The sequence below is a fragment of the Pleurodeles waltl genome, chromosome 6 (genome assembly GCF_031143425.1).
Source record: "Pleurodeles waltl isolate 20211129_DDA chromosome 6, aPleWal1.hap1.20221129, whole genome shotgun sequence".
Lineage (NCBI taxonomy): Eukaryota > Metazoa > Chordata > Amphibia > Caudata > Salamandridae > Pleurodeles > Pleurodeles waltl.
The window spans coordinates 100,787,171-100,808,042 of record NC_090445.1 but is presented as its reverse complement, the minus strand read 5'-3'; positions in this window follow the sequence as shown (position 1 = coordinate 100,808,042).

The window sequence follows — 20,872 nt, the reverse complement described above, 5'->3', positions numbered from 1 at the left end:
ATAGGCTGATCTGTCTCCAAGGGGTGCAGAAATGGCCTGGGTACATGTGCCCCCAAAGTGGGGGGCGACCCTTGCCCAAGCCCCCCCCCATCCACTAACACACACACACACACACACTATCCCTGGTGTCTACGTGGCTTCTGCCCCCCTTGGGGGCAGGTGGGTCTAGAAAAATAGGCCCATCTGCCCCCAGGGGGGGGCAGAAATGGCCAACAGGTCAATGCCCCCCTTGGGGGGGCGCCCGTGCACAAGGGGACGCCCCCACACAAAAATAAACACATTAAAAAAAATCCCTGGCGTTCTAGTGGTTTCTGCCCCCCTTGGGGGCAGATCAGCCTAAAAATAATAGGCTGATCTGTCTCCAAGGGGTGCAGAAATGGCCTGGGTACATGTGCCCCCAAAGTGGGGGGCGACCCTTGCCCAAGCCCCCCCCCCCCCCATCCACTAACACACACACACTATCCCTGGTGTCTACGTGGCTTCTGCCCCCCTTGGGGGCAGGTGGGTCTAGAAAAATAGGCCCATCTGCCCCCAGGGGGGGCAGAAATGGCCAACAGGTCAATGCCCCCCTTGGGGGGGCGCCCCGTGCCCAAGGGGACGCCCCCCCACAAAAATAAACACATAAAAAAACATCCCTGGCGTTCTAGTGGTTTCTGCCCCCCTTGGGGGCAGATCAGCCTAAAAATAATAGGCTGATCTGTCTCCAAGGGGTGCAGAAATGGCCTGGGTACATGTGCCCCCAAAGTGGGGGGCGACCCTTGCCCAAACCCCCCCCCCCCATCCACTAACACACACACACACACACACTATCCCTGGTGTCTACGTGGCTTCTGCCCCCCTTGGGGGCAGGTGGGTCTAGAAAAATAGGCCCATCTGCCCCCAGGGGGGGCAGAAATGGCCAACAGGTCAATGCCCCCCTTGGGGGGGCGCCCCGTGCCCAAGGGGACGCCCCCCCACAGAAATAAACACATAAAAAAACATCCCTGGCGTTCTAGTGGTTTCTGCCCCCCTTGGGGGCAGATCAGCCTAAAAATAATAGGCTGATCTGCCCTCAAGGGGGGCAGAAATGGCCCTAAAAGACATGCCCCCCAAAGGGGAGCGACCCTTGCCCAAGGGGGCGCCCCCCCATCCACTACACACACAATCCCTGGTGCCTAAGTGGCTTCTGCCCCCCTTGGGGGCAGATGGACCTAAAAAAAATAGGCCGATTTGCCCCCAAGGGGGGTAGAAAAGGCCAACAGTTCTCTGCCCCCTTGGGGGGGGCGCCCCTTGCCCAAGGGGGCACCCCCCCCACATAAATACACATAAAAATAAAAAACCCTGGTGATCTAGTGTTTTCTGCCCCCCTTGGGGGCAGATCTGGCTAAAAAGTAGCCAATCTGCCCTCAAGGGGGGCAGAAATGGCCCTAAAGGACATGCCCCCCACAGGGGAGCGACCCTTGCCCAAGGGGGCGCCCCCCCATTCACTACACACACAATCCCTGGTGCCTAAGTGGCTTCTGCCCCCCTTGGGGGCAGATGGACCTAAAAAAAATAGGCCGATCTGCCCCCAAGGGGGGCAGAAAAGGCCAACAGTTCTCTGCCCCCTTGGGGGGGGCGCCCCTTGCCCAAGGGGGCACCCCCCCCCAACATAAATGCACAGAAAATAAAAATCCCTGGTGATCCAGTGGTTTCTGCCCCCCTTGGGGGCAGATCCGCCTAAAAAGTAGGCCAATCTGCCCCCAAGGGGGGCAGAAATGGCCGTAACAAATTGCCCCCACAAGGGGAGCGACCCTTGCCCAAGGGGCCGCTCCCCGCCAACAAGAAACAGAAAGTACAACAAAAAAAAAAAATCCCTGGTGTCTAGTGGGCATTCCTGCTGCCCGATCGCAATGCGATCGGGCAGCAGGAATGCTCAAAGAGACACCGGGGGAAAGGAAAAGCCTTTCCTTTCCCCCGGTGCCTCTTTAGCCCAAACCCCCCACCCACCGGGAAGAGGAACTCACCTCTTCTCCGTTCGCCGCACAGGAAGCAAATGGCTTCCTGTGCGGCGAAATCCCCATAATGAAGTCAGCGCGCGATCGCGCGCTGACGTCATTATGGGGGGGTGGGGGGGTCGGGGGTGGAAGGGGAAGGGCTTCCCCTTCCATCCCTGACTTTGGGGGGGTGGGGGGAAGCACACAGAGGGAGCGAGAGCGCTCCCTCTGGGCTGTGTGCCGAGGACGTAGTGGTTACGTCCTCGGCACAGCAGCACTGTGCCGCGGGACGTAACCACTACGTCCGCGGCACAGAAGGGGTTAATGTGGTATATATAATATGGTGCCCATGCCACCAAGCTTACATAAGCAGTACCATTCGCCCGCTCAAAATAAGAATTCAAGAACACTATCGCAATATACAAAAATTGGATATGAAAGCACCACTAGTTGAACATTTTACAGAATTTCACTTTCATGAACGCAACTTTACATTTTGTGGCCTTCGACGTATAAAACCAACCCCTCGAGGTGGGAACGCTGCATTACGTCTGCGCAAGGAGGAAAGCAGACTCATCATTCAATATGATACAGTGAATCACGGACTGAACAAAGACTATGAGTGGCACTATTGGTTATTGTAAAACTGCGATATCTAACTATGATGTCACTTAAGTGCTTTCTGCAATATGGTTCTTGTAATAACGTTACTGTAAAAATGTACTTTATTCTTCTGCCTAAAATACCAGGCTAACTCTCTTTTCTTCTCTCTTTAGTTCTCTACTTATACACCTTTGTCTTTCCTCAAAATGGTCATTTGACATCTCTTCCATACGGTGCAACTTTGCCTTTGTCTTCAAAGCCTTTCTTTTCCTTAGGTGTTAGGGCTACATCAAACACGTACAGGAAGGAACATTCCTTATCTCTTTTAATCCATTTTGGATCTTCTACTGCCCAACTAATTTTTTCAAGAAATTATTGACACATAGGGTTGCAATAATTTGATTGCACCCTTTAGCCACAGTTAAGGATATCATCATTTGTACTGCTCTATTGTAAGATGGCGCCGCTCTTGGTTACCACCAAGATGACGCCCTCGAAGCTTGAGTGTCACCAGTATACCGGTAGCACTCTTAGTCCTTTCTCTCTGTCCATGCCCGATAGTTTACATCGAGGCAGGACAAGCGATTAATGTTTAACGGCCGCGTTTAAAAACGCGAGCCGACTCTCGGCGTGCCGCCTGGCAGGACAATAGATCATTCCTTTACCGGCCGCGATTAAAGACGCGAGCTCATTTTCCGATGCGCCGCTTGCATTTTTGATTGTTTTCTACAGGCGAAGATTGAGTCTGACAATATACTTAAAGAAAACAGGTGAGTCTCATTGCAGGGGAGCTTTTCCCCTTTCATTTCAACATTTGGCCCTTATTTCATAGTCATTACCTAATGGCATAAGTCTGCGGATTATGCTACCAATATAAAGTGTCTAACTATCCCTAGAACATATAAAACGGGTGGTTTCTTTATAGTTTATAGTTTTTGGTCCTTCATAAGGCATAACCAAGGGCACTTAGTTTGTCTCTTTGCTACTGTTTTTCTTGAGATTTTCTTTTGACATGGCTGCTGCTGCTTTTTCTTCCTCTCTTATTTGTCTTTTGAGTCTAGTTCCAAACTATAATTTTGCTTATTCTCTATTCAATACAGACAGTACTTTGTTCACTTATAATACCTTCTTCTTTGATATCTTTAGCTGGAAAGACTTTTCTTGACTGCTAATCAGTGTATAACTCTTTGATATTAGTTCTTTGATGTTATATAGATACATTTAATTTTCAGGATATTTTGCTGTATTACGACTTACATTTTCGACTAAGGATTTGGCCGTCTGTACAAATTATGAATTGAAATGGTATGTCTGCTCTCCCTTTCTTTTCTTTTCTTTCTTTCTTTTCTTCTCTTTTCTTTTCTTTTCTTCTCTTTTCTTTTCTTTTCTTTTCTTTTTTTTTCTTAGTCTTCTTCCTCTCTCTCTCCCTTTTTCTATCTTCTTTCTTCTTCCTGCATGTACAGTAACATCTTCCGTTTTTACTCACATTTTCTCTTAAAATAACAAGGTCACTCTTCGAAAGCACGCTCTTTCTATACCTTAGTCACCCTAGATATAAAAAATCTTTTTGCCATTATTAACAATATAGATTTATTTGTTCTGGCCTTTCCTATGTACCAAACCTTTCCCTTACCTGGTACTGTTCTGACACTTATTTGGCTTTTTGTTTTCTTGCTTTTGGTAATCTTCTGGACTTGGAGAAGCACATCTTCAGATAGCATGATTATTCACATGGGCCAATCGGGCTTTTTCCTTAGTAATTATCTCAGGATTTTCCTGGCATGTCACTTTGGCTTCCTCTCACCGATGCTAACAAAACTTCACTTTTTCCTCAGTCTTATGACATCTCTTTTTCTCCCCCAGCCTTGAGAAAGCCCTGGCTTACGTGTCCGTGGGGCGAAAACACGTGTTGGCTGGCCTAAATTCATACACTTTTGCATCCCAGCGTGTGCTTACATTTTCATTGAGAATTCAAATATTTTCCTAAAATAAACTTGGACTTGGAGCAATCATGACAACTCATTTAGGGGGTGATTCTAATTCTGGCGGGCGGCGGAGGCCGCCCGCCAGAATTCCGCCCCCATAATACCGCTCCGCGGTCAGAAGACCGCGGAGGGTATTATGAGTTTTTCCCTGGGCTGGCGGGCGGTCTCCAAAAGACCGCCCGCCAGCCCAGGGAAAAACTCCCTTCCCACGAGGATGCCGGCTCGTAATCGAGCCGGCGGAGTGGGAAGGTGCGACGGGTGCAGTAGCACCCGTCGCGTATTTCAGTGTCTGCAAGGCAGACACTGAAATACCTTGCGGGGCCCTCTTACGGGGGCCCCTGCCGTGCCCATGCCATTGGCATGGGCACGGCAGGGGCCCCGCGACCCCCCCTACCGCCATCCTGTTCATGGCGGCTTTCCCGCCATGAACAGGATGGCGGTAGGGGGGGTCAGAATCCCCCATGGCGGCGCAGCAAGCTGCGCCGCCATGGGGGATTCTGAGGGCAGCGGTAAACCGGCGGGAGACTGCCGGTTTACCCTTTCTGACCGCGGCCAAAGCGCCGCGGTCAGAATGCCCTGCGGGGCACCGCCGGCCTGTCGGCGGTGCTCCCGCCGACCCTCGCCCCGGCGGTCGAAGACCGCCGGGGTTAGAATCAGCCCCTTAGTCTTGTAGATGAACGCGATACGCCTTCAGATATTTGGATATCAAGAAATACATAATTGCATTTAAAAAGTGGGACCTCACTATTTTTTCCTGAATCACCTTTGAGAGGGAGACGAAGTCTCAGATGATGAGGGGCCATTTGGAACAGCCCACAGTCCATCCCAACTGAACGTAAAGTATCAGGAAGAGGAGGAGTATGAGGAAGCCTATAACCCCCAATTTTATACAGAACAACAGCAATACCAACAGGGAGCATATATTCCGTCCTCCCTATTGACTGACCTCAGAGCGATGTTGGCTGATTACAGCAGGTGTTTTACCCTTCAAGGAGAACAACCTCCCCCATCGCCCGTCTCTGGGGTTACCACTCCACATCAGAGGCCAACTTCCTTACCTCTCACGAATGTGGCTACTCCTGATATGACACTTCCTCAGGATACGGACATCTCTGAGGGAGATCAGGAAGACGGGGAGCTCCTGGACACTCACTCCGAGTGGGACGAATACATCATCCCTGCTCCTCCTTCTCCTTCTCAATCTAAGGTGAAGTCCCCACCAGAAGACATAGGAGGGTTTCACAATCTTCTAGAAAGAGCTGCCAAACGTTTTGCTTTACCAATGCCAACCAAGCAAACAGACTGTTTCCTTTACGACTTTAAGGAGCCTTTTCAGAAATCCGTGCGATCTATCCCGATGGTTAACTACCTGTGGGAAGAGGGTCTTAAAGTCATGCATAATCCGGCTACAGTTACTGCAGTACTGCCTCGTTTAGATAAGAAATACAAAGCACCGGACGATGCACCAACATGTCTAACTGGACACCCTCCTCCGGATTCGGTGGTAGCTCAGGCAGCACAAAGAAGATCTAAGAATCCTTCTGCCCCGATTTCCGCACCCCCAGACGAAGAGGGTAGACGGCTAGATAATATAGGTAAAAGATTTTCCTCTATGGCTACCCTAGTGATAAGAGCTGCCAACTCTTTGGCTATATTGGCTAGGTTTGATAGGCAACTTTGGGTGGACATTGCACCTTATATTAGCCAGTTGCCGGAAGATACAAGATCAGAGGCAAACAAAACTGTACAGGAGGGTCAACGCACGTCTGCAGAACTTATCGACTGTGCAATGGACATAGCAACCACTGCTTTCTGACAGCTAGCAGGTGCAGTGGTGCTTAGAAGGCAAGGTTGGCTTAAAGCTACCTCTTTCCGTCCAGAGGTGCAAAATAAAATCTTGGACTTACCTTTTGATGGCCAGGGGTAATTTGGGAAACACATTGATGACGCCTTACAATCCATCAAATCGGACACAGACACAGCAAGGTCACTAGGGACCCTGCAATATCGAAAGTCTTCCTTTCCACCTAGAGGGCGTGGCCAACCCTCATACAGAGGAGGATATCAACAGCACAGATATTCCACCTATCCTTCCTCTTCCTAACAATATCGCAAATACTACTCACAGAGGCAGCCGCCGCAACCAGCCTATGGTAGACCTGGAGGACGTGGACGCTCAACCCACCCGGCCAAAGATTCAGCTCGTAGAGCCTGATGCATCCGAGGCTCCGGCTATGTCCAATTCTCCTCCTTTCAGTCTGGGCGGGAGGATATCTCTATTCCTCAAACAATGGCAAGCCATCACATCAGACAAGTGGGTCCTACAGTTAGTGAAACGGGGCCATACTTTAGAATTTACCCAACTACCTCCCTCCAACCCCCCCCGCAGGACTCCTTCAAGATACCCTCAACAACTCAAAAAGGAGATCGACAAAATGCTTCTCAAAGGAGCTATAGAGAAGGTACCTAGAGCCCAGCGGGGAACAGGATTTTATTCCAGGTTCTTCCTCATTCAGAAAAAGTGGAAGGATTGGAGGCCGATCCTCGATTTAAGGGAGCTAAATGCCTACTTAAAAAAGCGATCGTTCCGTATGATCAGCGTACAAGACGTCCTCCTGCGTCTCAACCAGGGAGATTTCATGTCTACGCTAGACCTGAAAGACGCATACTTCCACATACCCATCCACCCTGCCCACAGAAAATACCTGAGATTCACCATAGCCGGCAGCCATTTTCAATTCCATGTCCTTCCTTTCGTACTAAAATCAGCTCCCAGAATATTTACCAAATGTCTAGCACCAATCGCAGCCTTTCTCAGAAGGAGAAAACACCTAATTTTTCCATACTTAGAGGATTGGCTCATAAAGGCAAAGACCTACGCAGGAGCGCACAGATCAACAAAAAAGTGCGTTTCCTTGCTAACCAACCTCGGACTCACCATCAATTGGGAGAAATCCAAGCCTCTGCCAGCACGCAATATTACCTTTCTAGGCGCAAAACTGGACACACAATCTACCATGGCATGTCCCACATTAGAGAGGCAACAAAGTTTACTGACTCTAACAAGTTCCATACAGAAAAGAAGCAAGGTTACTGTCCGTCTGTTCAAGTCTCTGTCGGGCATGATGTCTTCATGCATACCTCTAGTTCCTCTATGCCGTCTAAAGATGCGCCCCTTACAGGAGCAACTGAATTGTCAATGGCTCCAAGTGTCAGGCACTTTCGAGGATCAGATACACATAACTCCAACAATGCTCAGGGCTCTGAGATGGTGGTCTCTAAGGCATCATCTATCAATCAGCCTTTTGTTTCTACAGCAGCCAGCTCCGTGGACCATAACGACGGATGCATCCCTGGAAGGCTGGGGAGCTGTGCTTCAGGATCTTCAAATAAGTGGCAAATGGCCACCGTATCTGGCATCAATGCATATCAATTGGCTGGAGCTCAGAGCAGTGCACCTGGCCTTACAGGCGTTTCTTCCCAAGATCTCAGGATCGCAAGTGGTAATAAGGACAGACAACACCACCACAATGCATTACCTCAACAAACAAGGAGGCACAAGATCTCTCACTCTCTCCAGAGAAGCCCAAACAATTTGGAATTGGGCCTCGCAGCAAGGCATCACACTATCAGCGGTACACTTGCCGGGAATAAACAACAAGGCAGCAGATGCACTCAGCATGCAGAAGTCGAGCTGCCACGAGTGGGAGCTAGACCAGTCAATAGTGGACCACATTTTTTCCCAGTGGGGAACACCAGCAGTAGACCTGTTTGCAAACAAGCACAACGCCAAATGCCAGTTCTTCGCAAGTTGGCATCACCAGAAGGGATCTTGGGGGAATGCGTTTTCGATAGTCTGGTCAGACATCTTTGCTTACGCCTTTCCTCCAATTCCGTTGATCCCACGGGTCCTCACGAAGAGGAAAGCAGAGCCATGCACTCTGATCTAATAGCTCCGTACTGGCCGCGTCAGCATTGGTTCACGGAACTTCTTCTTCTGTCAATCAAGCCTCACATTCCGCTGGAGCTGTTACCCCAATTGTTAACAATGAACAAAGGCCAGGTTTGGCACCCAGATCCGAAGTCGATGCGTTTATCAGCATGGCTCCTTACCACAGGTAGTTCGCACATTTGAATATCCCACATGAGTGAAGGGATATTTTGTCAAAAGCCAGAGCGGATAGCACCAATAAAACTTATTATTGTAAATGGAGACGATTCTGTGTCTGTGTCATGACCACACAAACTTGCCAAGTCAAATCAAAGAAGTGCATGAGAAAAGCAAAGAGATATCCTCAGTGGAGACAGCAAAGCCCAAACTGGAAGAAGGTTTGCAGAGTAATCTTGCGCTTATTTCAAAGGAAGAATCAAGAAGAGAAGATCCAAGATGGCCGCTGTGAGTCCTGAAGGTTAGTTACAGTTCTAGTCTTGCAATCGGTTGGTTGCTAGGTTACGAGCTCTCCAGGTGGAAGCCTTGCACTTCAACTGAGGTCTGACAGGAATCAGCTGTGTGGAGAGAGAGCGCGCTTCAGAACAGAAACTCCTGTGAGGTAAAATTACATTTGAAGATTATATTACAGAAAACAGATAAATATTGTCAAGGTTTATTCGAAGAGTTTGATAGTAGACTGTTTCCGTGGAAGTCGGCAAGGCTACAGAGTTAATGTATGAATTAACCTTATGTTTACAAGGTTCTTGTTTAAGATATTAAAGTCAAAGAAAAAACGAACTTTAAAAGAGCAAGTATCTACAAATGTCAAGGTTATAAACAAAGGCCAAGTTTAAAGGAGAAACAAACTGTTAACAAATAAGCATTTACAAATTCAATGGTAATAAACCAAAATAGAGTTTAAAAGAGAAACGAACTTAAATAAACAAGCATTTACAACTACAAGTTATCGACAGATGTCGAAGTAAGGAAAGAGAAACGAACTGTATTAAACAAGCATTTACAAATACAAGTTATCAACAAATGTCGAAGTAAGAAAGGAGAAACAAACTTTAATAAACAAGCATTTACAAATACAAGTATTGACAGAAGTCACAATAAGGCAGGAGAAATTAAATAACATCAGCTGATTTGAAGAACGCATTATCACCAACTATATATATATATATATAGCAACATAAAACCAATCTCTAACAAAGGTTGAGAAGTTCTTCCAGAATCAGTAATAAGCATTTTTTAAGAAGAGCTATCATTTATAGAGAGAAGCAAGGCTACAGAGAACTCAGGGTGAGTGAAGAAATAATAGAATTAAAGAGAATTAAGTGTTGAGAGTAGAAAGTGAAAAACTGATGTTTTATGTCCCTAGTAATTGCGACTGTGACTCTTGCAGGTGCTGTATCCAATCTTAGATGTGAAGAGGCAGACTGAGTACTGGCGTTCATCATCTCTGTGGCAGTCTCTCTACCATCCCATTCCCCTTTCCCCCTCCGGGGTACTCAGCACGAAGGATTAATATTCGTTGTGAGTAGCTCGGGTCAGGACTGAGGAGTTATCTTCTGCTTCTGAGGAAATCGAATTGAAGTATCCTGACAGATTGAAGTGCCATCACCCTAATTTTAGGGAAAAAACAGATTTCCTCCTGAGCAGAATGGCAGAAGGAATTGATATAAAAGCATTAGCCACCGTTTTGGAAGGGTTACAGAAACAATTAAATAACACCATAGAAGAAACAGTCCAAATAAAACAGCGAATAAATGAGTTAGGGAACACCGCTAAATCAAATGAATCTGTGTTTTCACAAATCCCTAGCCCTTCACAGTCTGCAGGTATATCCACTCAAGTAATTCATGCGGTTTCCCCTATTATTCCTTTGGCTCAACCCGAGCGCTTCGGCGGGGATCCAAATAAGGCGCAGATTTTTTTGACCCAATGCTCATTGCATTTTTTATGTAGACCAGTCATTTTTTCCGAAGACCAGTCCAAAGTGGCATTTATATTGTCTTATCTGACAGGAGATGCGGCCGCATGGTCCATGCCAATAATTTCCAGAAATGATCCTGTTTTATATAATTTCCAAAATTTCAAGGAAGAGTTCTTAAGAATATTTGATCGGCGAACTGCAGCTCAAGCCACTGACAATGAACTACTGGGAATCAGGCAAGGTAATAAAGATCTAGTAGCCTATCTGGCTCATTTCAATAAACTCATTGTAGAGACTGCCTGGACGGAGTCAAAAAGAGCCGCCATATTTTATCGTGGACTGAGAGATGAATTGAAAGATGCCTCAGCACAAGTTCCAAATAGACCCACCGAAATTTCGAAGTTAATTGATCTTGTGTTACAGATTGACCACCGGTTAACTGAATGAAGAGCAGAAAAGAGAAGAGAGTATCGACCATTTCCCCTGAGAATTGATCGTGAAGGAAATGATCATACGAGAGCCGGAGAAGGGATAACGATAGAAGAACCAATGCAAATTGGTTCCATCCGAGGTCCTTTATCTAAGGAAGAAAAAGAGAAAAGAAGAGTGAATCAACTATGTTTATATTGCGGTGCATCTGGGCATTTTGTTAAAAACTGTCCCAAGAAACCCAAAGCTCTTCAGTCGGGAAAAGGCCAGCTTCATCAGTAGAGGGAGTTGCCCTGATGAAAGCAGAACCCAAGACAACTCCTTTAGATCAACGAGTGGCGAATACCTTACAAACCGCAGCGCCACATTTGGTACAAACAGTATCAGTTAAGACCCTTGAGAGAAGGAAATTCAAGGGATCTCAGTTATAATAGACTCTGGAGCTACGGGCAACTTCTGTGATATCAAATACGCTCGTAAAATGGGTATTCGATTTATCAAGAAATCTACTTTGGAAGTAGTAAGAGCTGTGGATGGAACCAATCTTTCTTCAGGACCCATTTCCCATGAGACCGAACCAATTCAGATGCAAGGTTTTGGTGGACATCAGGAGCAGATAATCTTTAATTTGATAGATGCTCCACAATTTCAACTCATTTTGGGTCTGCCCTGGCTTACAGAACATAATCCACAAATTGATTGGAGCAAAAGAATGATCAAGATGAATTCCTCTTACTGCAAAGAGAATTGCTTTCATGATGGAGTGGAAGTGTCCACCAAGTCCCAAGCGGCCTGTTTATCTTCACACTCTTCAATGATCTGTGCACTAAAGACAGCAGAAATCCCAAAAGAATATGAGGATTTAGTCGCCGTTTTTGATGAAAAAGAGGCTGAGAAATTGCCACCACATCGACCCTACGACTGCAAAATTGAACTGGAGCCAGGTGCGATATTGCCATGTAGCAGAATATACGCATTGACCGAAGCAGAGAATCAACATTTAAAGGAGTATTTGGATCAATATCTTGCTAATGGTTTTATTCGTCCTTCTGAATCTCCAGTGTCATCCCCACTATTTTTCATACCAAAGAAGGATGGGAGTCTTCGAACTTGCATTGATTATTGAGCCCTCAATCAGGTTACCATCAAGAATCGATACCCACTGCCTTTAGTGTCAGTTTTATTAGATCAAGTAAAGAATGCTAGAATCTACACCAAATTGGACCTGCGAGGAGCATATCATTTGATTCGAGTGGCTTCAGGGGATGAATGGAAAACCGCTTTTCGGACTCGATACGGATTATTTGAATATTAAGTGATGCCTTATGGGTTATGCAATGCTCCCGCTGCCTTCCAGCCTTTCGTTAATGATATATTACGAGAATTCCTCGACCGGATTGCCGTGGTTTATATAGATGACATTTTAATCTTTTCCGACAATCTACAGGAGCACATTTCCCATGTTCGATCCATCCTCACAAGGTTGCAAGAAAACCATCTCTATGTAAAATTGGAGAAGTGTGCATTTCATGTGGAACGAGTTGAGTTCTTAGGATTCATTTTGTCACCAGAAGGAGTTAGTATGGATCCTGCCAAGATAAAGACAGTGCAACATTGGCCTTCTCCTTGCAATGTCAAAGAGATCCAGAGTTTCTTGGGGTTCGCTAATTTTTATAGAAGATTCATATCCAATTTTTCTCAAACAGTTACACCCATTACTCGATTGTTGAAGAAAGGAGTGAAGTTTGAGTGGACAAAAGAAGCTGAAAATGCTTTTAATTTTTTGAAGAATTCCTTCGTCTCAGCTCCAATCTTGCTCCACCCCAATCCAGATGAGCCATATTATGTGGAGGCAGATGCTTCAGATGTTGCCATAGGAGGTATCCTTTCCCAGCGTCATAAAGATACAGGTCAATTACATCCAGTGGCCTATTTCTCTCGAAAATTGACACCACCAGAGAAAAATTATTCAATTGCGGATAAGGAGCTATTGGCAGTCAAAGAAACTTTTCGTGAGTGGAGGCATTACATTTTGGGAGCTAAGCATAAAGTGACCGTTTACACGGACCACCGAAATTTACAGTTTTTAAAATCAGCTCGAACTCTAACAGCTAGACAACTGCGTTGGTCCCTATATTTTGCAGACTTTGATTTTGTTATCACTTTCAGACCAGGAAAAGTAAATGGGAAGGCAGATGCTCTATCTCGAATTGATACCGGTGCAGTTAAAGAGCCTCCAGAAAAAGAATTGATTATTCCACAAGAGAAGTTCATATCTGCCATATTGTATGAAAATTTAACCAAAGAAATTCAAGAAAACGTAACATTCGAAGGAATGCTGAAGTGGTCCAAAGAAGGCCAAGGAAGAGAAATCAAAAAAGGTTTGCCATACTTTAAAGGTGCACTGTATGTTCCGACTGTGGAGCTGCAAGAAAAAATTCTTCAGGCTTATCATGACGATCAATTGGCTGGACACAAAGGAATTCAAAAGACTCAAAATCTAATACAACGAGAATTTTGGTGGCCAAAAATGAAAACTCAGATAAGACAATATGTGTCAACTTGTGACAAATGTCAAAGAGGGAAATCAAATAGAACAGCTTCACAAGGTCTGTTAAGACCTTTGCCCACTGCACCCCATGCCTGGCATACTGTTACTATGGATCTTATAGTGGACCTCCCTAGTAGCCAAGGTTTTAACACTATCCTAGTTTTTGTAGACACTTTCACTAAAATGGCGCATTTCATTCCTTTGAAAGAAATCCCTCGAGCCCCACAGGTTGCACAGTTGTTTACACAACACATAGTACGCGCCCATAGTATCCCAAAAATTCTAGTTTCAGACAGGGGGTCCCAATTTGTTTCTCGCTTTTGGAAGGCCTTTAGTAAAAGATTAGGAATTGATTCTCGTTACTCTACCAGTTACCATCCTGAAACCGATGGGCAAACAGAGAGAGTGAATCAAGAGTTAGAACAGTATTTAAGACTCAATTTATTCGATAAAGAGAAGGAATGGCCCGAGTTGATGTGGGCAGCTGAATTTGCTTACAATAATGCTGTTCATTCCACCACTGGGTTCACCCCCTTTTATCTGAACCATGGTAGACATCCTAATGTAATGTTGGGTAAAGAAGATGATTCAGTGCCTGCAGTAGAAGAGATGGTGAGGGATTTGCAGACCACGTTAGTTAGGGCTAGAAAAAACATCATTCAAGCAAAAGACTCATATAAGACTCAGGCTGATAGAAAAAGAAGAGAGAGCCCCATTTATTCGAAAGGAGACAAAGTTTGGTTATCCACTCGTCATTAACGTCTCAAAGGAAATCGCAAATTTCAGCCACGATTTATAGGCCCATTCAAAGTTGACAAGATGATCAATCCAGTGGCAGTTACATTGCAGTTGCCAGCTCATCTAAAGATACATCCTGTTTTCCATGTCTCCTTGTTAAAGAACAGTCCTCCAAATTTACGTCAAAACTCCCCTCCAATTCCTATCCAGATTAGCTCTGCAGAAGAGTATGAGGTCAATCAAATTTTAGATTCCAAAATCCGTAATGGCCAGCTTTATTATCTAATTGATTGGAAAGGTTATGGTCCAGAGGAACGATCCTGGGAGCCGCACGAGTATGTACATGCTTCAAGATTAGTGAGAAACTTTCATAGAACCTACCCAAGCAAACCTAAATTGGAGAACTGTTCCTTGAGGGGGATTACTGTCATGATCACACAAACTTGCCAAGTCAAATCAAAGAAGTGCATGAGAAAAGCAAAGAGATATCCTCAGTGGAGACAGCAAAGCCCAAACTGGAAGAAGGTTTGCAGAGTAATCTTGCACTTATTTCAAAGGAAGAATCAAGAAGAGAAGATCCAAGATGGCCGCTGTGAGTCCTGAAGGTTAGTTACAGTTCTAGTCTTGCAATCGGTTGATTGCTAGGTTACGAGCTCTCCAGCTGGAAGCCTTGCACTTCAACTGAGGTCTGACAGGAATCAGCTGTGTGGAGAGAGAGCGCGCTTCAGAACAGAAACTCCTGTGAGGTAAAATTACATTTGAAGATTATATTACAGAAAACGGATAAATATTGTCAAGGTTTATTCGAAGAGTTTGATAGTAGACCGTTCCCGTGGAAGTCGGCAAGGCTACAGAGTTAATGTATGAATTAACCTTATGTTTACAAGGTTCTTGTTTAAGATATTAAAGTCAAAGAAAAAACGAACTTTAAAAGAGCAAGTATCTACAAATGTCAAGGTTATAAACAAAGGCCAAGTTTAAAGGAGAAACGAACTGTTAACAAATAAGCATTTACAAATTCAATGGTAATAAACCAAAATAGAGTTTAAAAGAGAAACAAACTTAAATAAACAAGCATTTACAACTACAAGTTATCAACAGATGTCGAAGTAAGGAAGGAGAAACGAACTTTAATAAACAAGCATTTACAAATACAAGTATTGACAGAAGTCACAATAAGACCGGAGAAATTAAATAACATCAGCTGATTTGAAGAACGCATTATCACCAACTATATATATATATATATAGCAACATAAAACCAATCTCTAACAAAGGTTGAGAAGTTCTTCCAGAATCAGTAATAAGCATTTTTTAAGAAGAGCTATCATTTATAGAGAGAAGCAAGGCTACAGAGAACTCAGGGTGAGTGAAGAAATAATAGAATTAAAGAGAATTAAGTGTTGAGAGTAGAAAGTGAAAAACTGATGTTGTATGTTCCTAGTAATTGCGACTGTGACTCTTGCAGGTGCTGTATCCAATCTTAGATGTGAAGAGGGAGACTGAGTACTGGCGTTCATCATCTCTGTGGCAGTCTCTCTACCATCCCATTCCCCTTTCTCCCTCCGGGGTACTCAGCACAAAGGATTAATATTCGTTGTGAGTAGCTCGGGTCGGGACTGAGGAGTTATCTTCTGCTTCTGAGGAAATCGAATTGAAGTATCCTGACAGTCTGGTGTCATCAACGACAGATTGACCCCTTAGTCTCACCACCAGAGGAAATATTACCGTACCTATTGCAGCTAGCTCAAGCTGGCCTGGCACATTCTTCCATTAAAGTTCACCTATCAGCGATAGCTGCTTACAGACGTTCGGATGCTTCACCCCCACTCTACTCCTCTCATCTGATTAAGAGGTTCTTGAAGGGGCTTTTCAAAGTTTTCCCTCCTTTCAGACCACCACCTCCTTCGTGGAACCTAAATATCGTCTTAGCACAACTGATGAAACATCCGTTTGAGCCGATCCATCGTGCTTCTCTCAAGTTCCTTTCATGGAAGGTTGCTTTATTGGTAGCTCTCACATCAGCTAGGCGAGTCAGCGAGGTGCAAGCTCTCTCTATTCAAGAGCCATTCCTACAGCTTAAACACGACAGACTGATAATGCGCACTAACCCGCATTTTATTCCAAAGGTTCCTCCAGACTTTCACATCAATGAACCTTTAGTCTTCAAATCCTTTTTTCCTCATCCATCTACTCCGGCTGAGAGGGCATTACACTCCTTAGACGTTAAAAGATGTGTTCAATTCTATTTGGACAGGACTAAATCTCTTCGACGCTCTAATCAGCTATTCGTAGCATACAGTGCTCCTAGGAAAGGACATCCACTCTCCAAGCAGAGTATTTCCAGATGGATCGCCTCAGCCATTCGCTTCTGCCATCAAGCAGCAGGCAAACCTCTGCACTCACCTGTACATGCTCACTCCACGAGGGCAGTCTCATCATCAGCGGCGCTGTTCGCCGGAGTTTCACTACAAGACATATGTAGAGCAGCAACATGGAGAAGCTGTCATACATTCACAAAACACTACTGCTTGGAATCTCCATCGCAGGGAGAGGTAGCAGTGGGTCAAGCGGTTCTCAGGAATCTCTTCAGGTGAAGGTGAGCCATCTCTTCTCCATCCCTCCATCCTACAACAGGTATGCACATTGTTTATATCCCTTATATTCCCTTATACACAGTTAAAAAAAAAAAAAAAAGTAAACAAGAGTAAGACAACATTGTGACAGACAGATAAGTGGTCATTTTTAATGATAGTATTCATATTACATACGTGTTTTGGGATACTTTTTGCTCTGTCAATCTGGATATCTATATGTGTACGTATATATATATATATATATATATGTATATATATATATATATATATATATATATATATATATATATATATATATATATATATGTGTGTTGATATATATAGATATATATATAGGTGTATACCTTTATAGTTAGATAGATTTATATGCAGGAATATAATGAGGTTTCATTTATCAAGGTGTTTTCGATCAAACATGTTATTATACTACAATGTGCATAGCTACTGCTCTCTACTCTGATTCAAGCATGTGAATCTATGAAAGTTCCAATACTGGAGTAAGAAAATAAGTTACTTACCTGTAACTGTAGTTCTCCAGTATTGGAATCTTTCATAGATTCACATGCGACCCACCCGTCTCCCCGGAGAAGCTCACTTCACATCTCTCTCTCTCTTTTTTCCTATATTGTACGCACTTGTGCTTGGAAAATCTGAGGTGCTGGAGCTTCTCTCAGGAGGATTCTAGTGGGTGATGTCACCTGATTGGTGGATGCTCAAGTTTGGTCCTTTTCACAAAATGACTCTGATAGACTGTTAAATTGAAGAGGCCTAGGGCCTTTTCTTTGTTAATATATCTTGACACTACTTGTGTAAATTGTACCGGGGACTCCCATCTCGACGACGGGGAATGATTCAAGCATGTGAATCTATGAAAGATTCCAATACTGGAGAACTACAGTTACAGGTAAGTAACTTATTTTCTTCTGTGACTCTATAATTTGAGTTTCCTTGGCAGATGTAAAACTGCCCCAATCCTAAAGTGCATTTCTTTAATTTCTAATGATGGTAACCTATTGTCTGTGTGACTTCCTTATCCTGTGCTCATTGTTAGGATATGTATTAGTCTTTATTTTAGTTTTAGGTAAGAGTTATGGTTAGATTTAGTGTTAGAAATGGGGTCTCTCGTTGGCAGTCGGTTTGTACCCTGTCAAAGTAGGGACCCTCAGCCTAGTCAGGATAAGGGATTTACCCAGCTCAGGTAACCCCTGCTCACCCCCTTGGTAGCTTGGCACCAGCAGTCAGGCTTATCTCAGAAGCAATGTGTAAAGCATTTGCACATAACACACAATAATACAGTGAAATCACTACAAAAGGACACCACATCAGTTTTAGAAAATATCCAATATTTATTTACATAACACAAGACCAAATACAATAAAAATCCAACATACTGTAATAAAGATATTAATTTTGCAAGAATTACTTAAAAATACAGTTCCTTGAAGTCGATAGATCCACCTGGGGCTATCACAGCATCGTAATCAACAAAACCAACAGTTCAGGCCCGCCGCAGTGTTGCGGGCCAGCTATGGTGTCGGGAAGACCTGCAAACAGTACCTTTGAAATTGCAGGGCGTTGTGATCCTCGCAATGAGATCCGGAGAGTGGTGTCGTTGGCGTTGCGGTATTGGTTCCGGAGGTCGGTGCGGAGGTTGTCGGGCCCTTGAAGTCACACACGTTGCAGATCGAACTCCAGGCTGTGAAGTCAGGAGCACTGCTGTGGATGTCTTCGGGGCTGCGGTGCGAAGTGGGATGATGCAACGTGCAGTGCCCATAGGTCAAGGTGCAGGCAGCGGCTCGGTGATGGCATCCAGCAGCGTCTGTGAGACCAAGGCTGCGGTGTGAAGCAGGGCGGTGCAACATGAAGTGTCACCAGGTCCCAGTGCAGGCAGTGTCTTTGTCGTTGCTGAAGCGGTGTTGTCGGTAGGCCCAAGTTGGTGGTGCGGCAACGGACGTGCTCCATGTGGCATCCGCAGGTCACCGTGCAGACAGGGGTGCCTGGGGGCGACACTGGAGTCAACGGTACTGGCGTCGGTGGACCGGGGATGTGGTGTGGGACGGGACGGTGCCTCGCGAGCGGTGTCCACAGGGCATGGTGCAGGCAGCGGCACCGGTGTCAGGGATGCCCAGGCTGTGGTGTGAGCAAGGCGATGCCGGAGTGCGGGGCCCACAGGTCATGGTGCAAGCAGCGGCTCGGTGGTGGCGTCAGATGGCAGCAGCGGTCAGACCATGGTTGCCGTGCCAATCGGTGCGGCTCCGTGAGGCATCTGCAGGTCACGGTGCAAGCCAGTGGGGTCGTTGGTGGCATCACAGTGGTTTTTATTCCTGGATAGTACAAAACACACAGTTCCCAGTGCTGTAGACAGATAAAACTGAAGTCTTTGGTGTCCCTGAGACTTGCAACAGGAGGCAAGCTCTACTCCAAGCCCTTGGAGAACTTTCTCAAGCAGGATACACATCAAAGTTCATCCTTAGCTCTCTTTTAAGGCAGAAACAAAGGTCTTTGCGGTTTGGCGTTCACAGAGGGTAGGTCCTGAGTTTGGACCGACGATGAAACAATAATTGTTCGCGTCCTTTGAACGCACTTACCAAGGAGCCCGATCCTAACTTGGGAGCGGGCGACCTGACCACGACTTAGCTTGTTTTACTGCAATGTAAGTGACCGGCTGATACCTCTTTTTTCAAACTTGTGCATTGTCACATGTTTAGGATTTAGGAGAAGAGCTGATTAACCTTTTTGTATTTTTTTGGTCCTGATGAAGCGTCACTGGATCCCCTGGGACCATATGACGCGAAACATGTCGACCTAGTTCAGGGGATGTCTAGAATGACATCCCCTTGAGTTTATTGTTTGTGAAAGTAGTGGGCATTGATACTCAACTGATGACTTTCCCTTGTTTTTAACCTTGGTTTCATCACTGGCTATTGATTAAATTATGAAATATGCATTGATGTAGAACCAATTTTATTTCCATTTCTGTGTTCTCTCCTTTGTGCGTCTGTGCCTGAATATAGACACAGTCGTTTTAGATAGCTGAGATTTATTAATTACCATCTAGAACAATACGGCTTGCTGCTCCCTTATTGGGGAGCCCGTCAGGCATTGCACTGCCAGCCTGACGTGGAGTATTACCCGATGATGATGCGAGTCATCCATTGTGATGCTTGAGGGTTTCACTCCTGAATGTTCAGGTCTCCCTATTGCTCCTGACGTGGAACAGTGTACTTTTTGTGTTTATACTACGGTTGGGAGAGTGTACACTGGACCAGCTTAATCTCCCAGTCCCTCCCCCCTCTTTTTCTTATATACCTCAGCAATTATGTACAGGACCTCCACCCATAAAGCATGGACCTCAGCGCATTCCCACGCAAGATGCAAAAAAACAGCGTCTGGGGCACGACAGCGCTCCGAGCGCACATCCGCACGTAGACCCATGGAGTAGAGCCCACTAGCCGTGTAATATAGGCGATGTAAGAACTTGAAGTGCAGCAGCCGCAGCCTATAATTCGGGGACAGCGCTCTCGTATGCGCACAGCAACACCGCCACGTTTCCTCTGTAATAGGCTCTCCCACATCCATCTCCCATCGAGCCCTGGAGGACTCACCAAGTGCACCCCGCTGTTCCTGAATGCAGTTGTATAATTTTGTAACTAATTTGTGTGGCGACTTCGCGCGACACAGAACCTCCAAAGCACGGCACTCTGGCGGAGCCTCCAGGAGACCAGGGAACCGAGCACGCAGCATAGCACAGACCCTAAGCACATACATCCGCTGTAATGCAGTGGCGCGTTCACCGCCAAGCGCCTCACTAGGAGGAATCAAACGACCGTCCAAAAACCAATCACCCAGCTCAGTTAAGTTGGCATCCCGAAGAAATTCAAGTATTCCCCCATCTCGGAACATCTGGGCGTCAGCAACAGCCATGACAGGCAACGAAGGAGCAAAAGGGGTGCCCGCACCAGTACCCTGCATCATTGCCTTCCACGCCCTTGCCGTCACTGTGTCGACGCCCCGGGGACGTGGCTGAGACGGGTGCCCGAGCACGCGTACCAAGCCGTCCGGCCAAACTGCCTCACTTTCAGGCGCCAAATGCGGCAGATACCGAATCGGGCTCAACGAGTAATGTGCAAAGTGCGCTTGTGCA